The sequence below is a fragment of the Pteropus alecto genome, unplaced genomic scaffold (assembly GCF_000325575.1).
Source record: "Pteropus alecto unplaced genomic scaffold, ASM32557v1 scaffold20, whole genome shotgun sequence".
Lineage (NCBI taxonomy): Eukaryota > Metazoa > Chordata > Mammalia > Chiroptera > Pteropodidae > Pteropus > Pteropus alecto.
The window spans coordinates 39,075,185-39,085,917 of NW_006436298.1; positions in this window are offsets into that span (position 1 = coordinate 39,075,185).

Genomic DNA, 10,733 nt, shown 5'->3' on the forward strand with positions numbered 1-10,733 from the left:
CTGCCAGGTTTCTTATTAAATGAGGTCATAAATCCCCTTATTGTTCAAGTGTCATTGCTTATTGCTATGAGTATTTGTAAATGAAATGCCACTATGCTCATTGCTAGCAATGGCCATCCATAGCGATGTCCCCCAGAAGTGAAGAAAAGGGCAACAAGCACATCTTGCAACCATACAGCTGACCATAGGCCTCTCGTGACTCCCCTTGCCCCTGGCTTTGCCTGCCAGCTCCCTTTCCCCAGCTCCCAGTCTAGCCCTCTGCTCCTGAGAATAAGGAGCAAACATCTGGTCACCTGAGCCTGAATTCTCTCCAGCCTCAGGCTGTGGGTCTACTCTACTCTAAGGCTTCAGACTTGCCCCTTGCTCTCTGTGTCAGTCAGAAGGCATAGAGGTGAGGTGGCATCTAGTGACAATGCCGAGAAAACTGTACAAATTTGAATCCAGGACTGAGAAAAGTTCACATCAACAGTGAGGAAGTCTTGGGAAAAAGAGAAATAAGAGTCTTTCTAACAGTGTCTGTGCCAATAAACTCTGCTTGCAGAATTACAGAAATAGGAATAAGGCATGTGAAGGGTGAGGAGGCATAAAATTATAAAGTTCGTTTGTTTTGTAAAAGATACCATTTATTGAGCATATACTACATGTCAGTAAGGTGCTAAGTAGTTTATAGATATAATCTCCTTTTCTCCTTACAGCACCCTGGGAGGTAGATATTTCACTGTCTCTACTTCGGAAAGGAATGTCGAGGAGATTGTGTAACTTTCTCAACTGCTAGTAAGTGGCAGAGCCAGGATATGAACCAGTTTCAGCTGACTCAAAAACCAATGTTCCACAAACTACCACAACATACTACTACATTCATTCATTCATTCATTCGTTGTTGCAAAAAAATATTTGCTGACCACCAACACTGAGCCAGCCACAACTTGGAAGCTACAAAGGCAGGTAAGACTGTTCTTATGGAGCTTACAGGCCAGCAGGGGAACAGTTGCATCAGTGTCTCCTGGAGTACCACAGAAAGGCCCCCAGGCCTTATAGAGGCACCTAACTCGTCCCAGCAGCAGAGAGGCAGAGGAGGAGTCCTGAAGGAGAGGGTACCTCCTCAATTTTAAACAACAGATAAAAGTAGCTTGGTGGTTGTGGGGTGGGGGGAGGGCGCATGGAGGGAGCCATGCTACAGAGGGAACAAAACAGCAGAAGTGAGCCTGCAAGAGACTTGAGATAGCTCTCAACTGGAGGTGATTTTGCTCGTCAGGGGACACTTGGGAATGTCTGGAGATATTTTCACTTGTCACCACGAAGGGAAAGGGAACACAGAGGGGAGGTGCTACTATCATCAAGTGGGTAGAGGCCAGGGATACTGCTGAACGTCCTGGAGGGCACGGCACAACCCCACAGTGAATTATCTGGCCTAATTATCCTGCTAAAAAGCAGGTTGAGAAACTCTGCTTTAGATATTTAATCTAGTCCAACCCTTCATTTTGCAGATAAGAAGGTAGATGCCCTAAGAGTTTAGTAATTTTGAATCTGAGGAGCCCAGGACAGGCAGGACTCATTTGGGGGCAGCTGAGACCTAGCACTAGGAGAGCATGGTGGTTCAAGCTCCAGACCCAGACTGCCTGGGCCGGAATCCCAAGTCTGCCTCTTACTATTGTGCAACTTGGGGCAAGTCACTGAACTTCTCTGTGGTTTAGTTTCCTCATCTGTAAAATGACAGCACCTATGACATAGGGTGGTCATTACAGTTATCTATTACTGAATACAAACTACCCAAAACATGGAGGCCTAAATCAGTCCTTTTAGTTTGCTCACAAGATTGTGGGCGAGGGATTTAAGTGGGCTCAGCTAGGCAGTACTCGGATTAATTTGGGGTCACCTGAGGTGGCTGGATCTGAGATGGCTTTTTCTCTCCCATGTCTGGTGTCTTGTTAGGAACAGCTCAAGGCTAAGCTCAGCTAGCCCCTCTACCTGTCCATGGAGTCTCAGGCCCCTCCCTGTCGTTTCTCCAGCACAACAGTCAAATTTCTTACGTGGTGTCTAGCTTCCCCTAGAGTGACCATCCAAGAGCAAGTTCCATAAGACAGTTCAAAACTGGCGCAGCATCACTTCCATCATATTCTATTGGTGGAAGCAGTCATAGAGCCCATCTAGATACAAAAGGAGGGGCTACAGACTTCAGTCCTCAACGAGAATTCATTCAACGGCCACGAATTCACCTCAGTGGCTATGAGAATTAAATGTTAATACATATAAAACACTTAGAACAATCCTGGCACAAAGCAAGCACTATATGCATGTTTTCTGTGGTGGTTATCACCTTTTTAGTAGCAGTGCATTCAAAACTCTTCCTGGCAAGATCAGAGAAACAAGACTTTTCACAGGTGACTGCCTAACTCTCTCCACAGCCCTTCCAAATAAAGGGGTGGTTCATGTCAGAAAGAGGAAAATGTAACCCTGACCCGATACCTCAGTGCACTAGAGCAATCCTGGCCAAGACCAACCTATGATCTGATGTGGCTTTTGAGGGTGACTTGTAGGTAAGGGCTGTGCCCTTGCCTGGGGCCAGCATAGAACACCAGCCAGTTCATCAGCTGCTGCCCTGACTCAGCACAGGCTTGTGTTGAGTACGTCTGGCTGTGATTGCCTCCTTTGCAGGACATGCTCTGTAGTTTCCAGGTAAAGCCTTCAAGACAAAGGAAGATTGCATTTTCCAATTGTGTCTGTTGTCTTTTTTGGCAAAATATTTCCTATCTCTTTCTTCCTTCCCATCAAGATGAATCTCTGGAGATTTGAGCATGCATGCATGCATTCATTCATTCTCACATTTAACAAACATTTATTAAGCACCTATTGTGTATCAGGCACTGAGCTAGACTGCAAGAGTACAAACTGAAAAAGACAGACAAATGTCTGCTGACATGAGGCTCATACTTTAACAGAGGAACCAGATAATAAAGAAGTACACAAAGAAGTAAACAAGTGAGATACAGAGTCTGATCATTGCTCTAAATGAAACAAGATGACATTATAGAAGGGAACTGGAGGAGTCTCTGTTACTTAGATGGGTAGTTTTGGAAGGGCTCTTTAAGAAGGTAATATTTGAGTTTAGGCTTAAGAAATAAGAGTATGCAGCCTCTTAAAAATCTAGGGAAGAGAATTCTTAGCAACGTGGACACCAAAAGCAAGGACACTGAGGTGAGAGAGGGTTTACCGTGTCTCAGGTCCAAGGTTGAATATATCGAGAAGAAAGGTTTGTGATAAGGTTCAAGTCTAGGCAGGAGGCAGATCCTGCAAGACAAACTCACCTGGAAACCCAACTTAAACTTGAACTAAAAATGGAATTTATTGACTCAACTGACAAGTAGAGGCATGGCATGTGGTTATGCTGGGCTCAAAAAGAGTCAACAGGATTTGGTCTTCTCTATCTCTCAGTCTCCTTTGTTCTGAGTGGGCTTTTGCTATAGATTGGGTTGGGTTCCTATAGCTCAAGGTATACATCACCTTTCCAGCCAGCAATTCCCAATGTTCTAGCAAATGACCTGGGCTCCAGTTTTATGGATCAACTCAGGATATGTGTTCATCTCTGAGCCCATTGCTGTGACATAAGAAAAGAGTATTGTCCATGCCAGTATTACATGCCAACTCCTGACACAGGGAGTAGAGTCAGCTTATTCAGGCCACTTGCAGTAAGAATCAAGGAGGGAGTAACTCCCTAAAGAAAAATGGAGGAACAGCTATCAGAAGAAGGTGCAGAGATGCTGGGCAGGCATGGGGGTCGGGAGGGGGGGAAGCACCCACAAAGCAGGAATTGGAATTTTATGCTAAGAGCACTGGGAAGCCATCAAAGGGTTTTAAGCAGCAGAGTAATCTGCTGGCATTTGATCTGATAACAGTTCAAAGAGGTTATTTTAACTGTTGGGTAGAGAAAAGACTGCAGAGATCTAAGCTTGGAAGGACTGAAATCAGGGGGCTATTACAGAATGACAGGCAGGAGAGGTTGGTGCCTTGGACGTGGGTACTTGGTGATAGCACTAGGAGTCAGAGAAATGTGGACAGATTTGAGATTCTTTGTAGAAGTTAACATCTGCTGCAGATGGAGTAGAAGTGGAGAAATCACAGTGAAAGAAGTCAAGCAAAATTCCCAACGTTTTGGCTTGATCAGCTGGGTGGGTCATGATGCCATTTATCAAGAGGAGGGTAAAAACCAAGAGTTTCTTTGTGAGTGTGTTCAGTTTCAGACTCTTGTGGGATTATCAAATGGAGAGGTTGAGTATGTGCTTGGATGAACAAGTCTGAAACCCAGAAGAAAGGTGTGTGCTGGAGTTACAAATCCAGGAATCATTAGCACTAAATATTATTTAAACATGAAAGACTGAATGAGATCATGCAAGGGAGCATGTTGATAGAGTAAATAATGGGGGCATTCATCCTATTTCCCCAACAAATTTTCCACTCTGCCCAAACTGGTTTATTAGGTTCTAGGCAAATATGAGCTCTCCCACCCCCTGGAAATGCGTGTGTGCGTGTGTGCGTGCGTGTGCGTGTGCGTGCGTGCGCGCTCATGTGCCATTCACTTTGCCTGCAATGACTTCTGTTCTCTCCTCTGTAGCCCTGAATAAGGATCAGCTCAAATCTAACCTCTCCAGCAATCCTTGCCTCATTAGCTCCATTGCAAATGTCAGCCTCTTTGCTTCCTATAACTTCCACTGTCTATTCACCGCATATTTGGCGTTTACAAACCATTGTTCTGTGTATATGTCACAATTCTCCCAAATAGATTATAAGCTTTTAAAAGGCAGCCTGCAAGCCTTTTTACTCCCAACACCTGGCAGATTGCCCAGAAAAGAGTTAAAACTAGGATCTGTTAATCAATGACAACCTTCACTCATATTTCGATTTGGTAGTTTTTGTTCCAGTGGCTGGGAATTCATCTTAAACTCTTGAGCCACTTGGTGTGACAGTGGCTCAGCAAGGGTGTCCCAATCAACTCCCTGAGAATGAGGCAGCAATTGTCCAATGCTTCAAAATAGTTATGGCAAATAAGAGAGGATATGACTCAATCCATACCGAAAAGAACCAGCATACTGAAAAGAACCAGATGAAAGAAGTTTCCCACAGAGGAAAACCAAACAATTAAATGAACACCTATGAACCACTTCAACTATTTCTGCATCTGTTTCTGAATAATAGTCCACTTCACTGGAACACATCTCAGTGTGTTCGGGTCCATTGAACACTCCCTCCTCCCTTCCCAGCCCAGGTTTCATAACTTACATTCTATAGTCATTCCAAAATGATTCATTCAAAATGAATCTAGGTGGTTAAAATGGATTCCCAAGCTCCAGACAGCTCACTCAGTACCAGGAATTCTGGAGAGCCTCATATTTTCTTTTTATTTTTGGTTGAAATATGAAAGACCTCTCCACCCCACCTCTTCCCCAAACTACTCCTGAGTTCTCCAGCTGTATTTGCCTCAGCCTGGAATTCTAATAGTCTCCAGTGCTTTTAGGTGCTCTCCATTCGGGCTCCCCTCGCTCGGCTACACATAACAGAGTTCTTCAATTAAACAAATTACCCTTAAATACTCAAATTCTCTTTAAAGCTACAGCTAGCATACCCACACGTTTGTGGACTCCAGTGGCTGTTTAATAGTGAATAAAGTTTAGCAGGTCAGATTTAGTTTTCCAAAGACAATTTTTGCTGCTGATTGAGTCACATCTTCCTGTTTTCCAGAGGTCATATGATTTTCTCTTTTTGATTCATCATTCACTTCAAAACTAGTATGACTCGAGTCTGCCATTCAATGTGACCCTTTGCCTCCAAGACCTTCAGCTGCACTGAGCTCCAAGGGCTCAGCCTGCAGACGCTGTGCAGTAGTAAAGGACCCAAGCTGGAACATGCTCTCTGGATTTACCACATAAAATTACTGTGTGATCCCCAGCTAGGTAATTGGAGACTGTTTCCTTGTGCAAAAAGTGAAGGGTAAAAACACTTAGAAGTCAGGCATACCTCGGAGATATTGCAGGTTTGGTTCCAGACCACTGCAATAAAGCGAGTATCACAAGAAAGGAAGTTGTAATCTTTTTGCTGGTGGAGGGTCTTGTCTTTAATTTGAAAAAAAAACAAAAAAAAAAAACAGCATCTGTGAAGCACAATAAAGCAAAGTGCAATAAAACAAAGAATGCCTTTATTGTGAGGATGAAATGAGATAGCATAAAGCTTAGAATCAAATTTTGCATCTAAGTAGGGGCTCAGCAAACATTAGGTTGAACCATATGAAATTGCAACTTGTGTAAGTACAAAACAGCCCAATATTGACAGTTTCCTATGGTTCAGCCTGCCTTAGCCAGCTACTCAAGCATCAAGGAGATCAGTGTCCAATTGGCTGGACTGGATACAGAAGAGGTGTTCCACTTACAGGTGGAGCCTCAGAGTTGACTTCTATTTAAATCAGCGAAGAATCAAGGAATGCCAGTACCCTGCTAGGTACTTTCAATCCTGAGAGATTTTCTTGATTCTGAGCTCCTTAGTTAAGCAAAGCTAATTAAAAAGCTAGGATGACAATGTAGTTAGGAGTCTATAAGACTCTGAGGAGAGATTTCCTGGGATCAAACTCCAGCTCTGCTACTCACCAGCTCTGTGACCTTGAGCAAGTCTGTTAAAGAGTCTCAGTTTTCTCCTCCACGACACGAGGTAATACAGGGTTAATTGTTAGGACTAAATAAGTTAATTAATGTATGTAAAATTCTTAGAACACTGAAGTGTTAGCTATCATTAACTTGACTGAAAATAGGTGGTGTGGCATGACACAAGGCTCGTGGACCCAAATCAGAACCTCAGCCATGGAAAGTCAACCTCTCGTTCTTGAGCAGCTGGGATACCCTTTGGGAAAATCGAGGATGGTGGATGTCACCACCCAAGAGAGCTCAGTGAGGGTCCTCCCAGCCGATGGCACTGCATCCTTCCTTCTGATGCTTCAAGGGAAGAGCAGAGAACTTTACAGTTATCCAGAGCAGAAGTGACTCATGCACACCCTGGAGAACCCAATGAAAAAGGGATCACAGGAGATGAAAAGGAAGAGGGTTACAAACTACCCCACACCTAGAAGGAGCATACACTGCTAGTTCTGGTGGGAAGTGAAAGCATTGTTTGAAGTCACCATTTATTTAGAAACTCAGATTAATTAGGACAAAGACATTGTAAGGAAAATGACAATGTCCTATGGGTTTTCCCATCACCACTTTTTTGTATATTATTTGATTATATCCATACACACACAAAAAACTGTGAGTCTGGTAAGCAAAACCAGCATTCTATTTAAAGATGAGAAACTAATGGATCAGGGAGCTTAAATGACTTACTCAAGCCTACCTGGCCGGTGGGGATGGAGCTGGAATTTGAGCCCCTTAATAGCAGGGCCAGCATCAGGCACCAGCCTCACATTTATTGAGCAATTGAATGAACAAATGGGCCATATCTAGAAAATAGACTCACGTTCTCAGGCTAGTCCAAATTGTCAGGCTAATGGCTCTGATGTTTATACTTTGTAGAGTCCCAGACCTGTAGCTGGGCAATAATTCAGAGGCATCTAAAGGAGACAAAGGGAAAGGGTTTCAATAGTTTGTGCTAAAACAGTTTAGGTATAGTATATACGATCAGCATAAAAATTGCCCTTATCCATAATTCTAATGACAAGCGAGACTCCACACCTCTCATTTGCTCATCTGTAAAATAAAGGATAAAGTCTGCCCTATCAAATGATTTTAAGATATATTTATACACACTCAAAGAAGTGTATCATTGCTTAGTAAAGTCACCATCTGATTTGCCCCACATCTCCTTAGGGACATATCAAGACAGAGCACTTAAAAATCTCAAGAAGATCTTTGAATGAACAGCTTTTCTTCTTGGGGAAATATAAGGCTGGGACTTGAGCAGCCTCAGGCCTTGCTCTGGGCTTTCCTTTCATGTAAAGGATGTTTCTCCTCCATTCTGATGCACGCGATACTTTAATTCCAAGTCAAAGCCCCTCTTCTGTTTAAAAGAGTTTTTTGGGATTCTGAGATGCTGGAAGGATGAGAGGAGAGGGTGGTTCTCCAAACAAAGCATGCTCAAAGGACTGGAGAGTCTGCAGGCATCACAACTGACTGGAAGATAGATGGGTCCTGTACTACTTGCTGTTAATTGGTGTCTCCTCAATGGCTGGGAAGGACTGTTTCTAAACATAGAAATGCCATGCTGTACAACTTCCACAGGGTCTCCTGGTGCTGGTGACAGACAATGCTTATTCTCAAGAGAAAAATATTTGCAGGTTGTATTTGCTTGTCCCTATAGTCAATGATTTTAATCTATGATGAGTGGACAAAGTCCTCAGTGTATAAATTAATGTAACTTATCTTTGCTCTCTTGAATCATTTAGAATTTCCTCTTTATCTTTCTGAAATGTTGTCCACAATGTGGAGTAGGATGTGTGTTTGTGTGTTTTCCTGATTCTGCAACTTTAGGAAATTTTATTATTTCATTTCTTTCTCTATTCTCTCTGTTCTCTCCTTGTGAAACTCTTATTAGAAGGCTGTTGGAATTACTGTATCTGTTTTCCAAGTCTCATAACTCTTCTCTTATATATTTCCTCTTTGCTCTTTTGCACTATGTTCTGGGTCAATTTTTCAGGTCAATCTTTAAGCTCACAAATATGCTTTTCATTTGTGTCGCTTATGCTCTTCATCAGAGCAATATTTTTAATAATAAAGCCAACGTGAAAAAATTGTAAAAACTTGCAGAAGGTCATAATGACCAAAATAAATGGAGAGACTTATGTTCTCTATGTGTTCAATATAGAATTGACAATTCTCAAATTAATCTATAAATCCAAAGTAATCCTAGCAAAACCCCCAAGAGAATTGTTTAATAGACAAGCCATCTCAAGTTAATTGGAGTATGTTTTAAGAATGAAAATTTTTATCTCCTCTTCTGCTTGAGGCTCCACTAAATTGATACTAAAGAAACTACAACAACAAAAAGAAAACAGAAACCTATAAAAGATGAAGAGAATAAAGAAGATGAAATCAGAAAGAGAATTCAATGCAATTTTAGAAGACAGAATCGGATAGAGGACAGGTGAGTAATTCAGCATGACAGAGGAAGCAGTCATCTAAGTCACCTGGAGGGGCATGATCGCTAATTAGTGAGCCAAGTCACCCCAGTGGAAAATCTGATATGCTCAGCTTTGGAGACAGAAGGTACAATGAAGGGCTGAGTTGAGCCGAGGCGCTAAAAATAGACGTTGTTGAAAGTTTGTTTATGGCGTAGTCATACCCTTCCCTCACCTCACACAGTTAGGCTGCTAATTTCCTGGACTGGTGATAAAAGAGTTAATGGAGAAGATTGAGACTCAGGGATACACAGATGGAGACAGCAGAGAAGAGGAAGATGAAAGTGTGCAAAAGAAATAGTTGAACTACACAGTCACCTTTTCCCAAATTGCCCTCCATATGCTGAAAGGCATATAAAGAATATTAGAAGATTCTTTTTTGACAAACTAAATGGACCCAAAGAAAAAACTTCCAGTTTTTTGTTTCTTTCCTTTCTTCTTTCCTACCTCCCTACTTTCCTTCCTTCGTTCCTTCGTTCCTTCCTTCCTTCCTTCCTTCCTTCCTTCCTTCCTTCCTTCCTTCCTTCCTTCCTTCCTTTCTACTTATGAGCTACCCGGTAAACAAAAGCCCACAGGTAAACAAGTCCTGTGTACTCACTCAGAGACTCCAAACAATATTTTAGAGGCTCACTCTTAAATATGAACAGAGTGCCAAGCTCCCAGACAATTGAGGAAAACCTCTACCAGGAAAGATAAAGACTGACACAAGAATAAAGGAAGAAGGGGGAAAAAAAATCTAAAGGAAACAAATAGAACAATCCTAGGGAAATAAGTGAAGGTATTGTATCTACAATAACTTAAATCTACAATCCTAAGGAAATAAGTGAAGTTATTATATCTTTACATCCAGAAATATAGGTTGTGTAAAAAGATAAATCAAAGAACAAAAAATAAAAATTTCCTCTGGAAATAAAAATTTAATCAAATAAAAACATTCATTAGAAAGATTGGAAAATAAAGTCTAGGAAATCTTCTAAGAACTAGCACAAAAGGATAGCACTAAAAATTAGGCAAGAAAATGTAAGTAACATAAAGGATGAATCCAAGAGGCCCACCATCCAACTGAAATGATTTCTTAAAAAGATATGAGAGAAAATAGAGAGGTGAGAAATATGAAAGTAATATGGCAAACTTTTTTAGCAGTAAAACAAAAATCTCCAGATTGAAAACGGCTCCTTTATGCCCAAGAAAATGGATGAAATAAGACTCATATGAAAATACATAAATTATGAGATGTCAGAGTTCTGGGAAGAAAGAGAAGATCCTAATGGTTCTCAAAACGAGGTGGGGGGTGGGGGGTGGGGGGGAGCCATTTGCAAGGAAACAGGTGTCAGGTAGAAACAGGATTATTCAAAAGCTACAATGAATGTTAGAGATCAATAAGACAGTGCCTTCAAATATTTTAAAGAAAATTAAATTTCAACCTAGACTTCGAATCCCAGCCAAATTATGACTCCAGGGAGTGGATACAATAGTGATATTTTCAGAAGGGTAAGAACTCTAAAATACAACACCTATTTCTTCTTTTAAAAAGCAACTGGAGGACTACAATTCTCTTAATGCAGGCTAGACCAACCGTCCC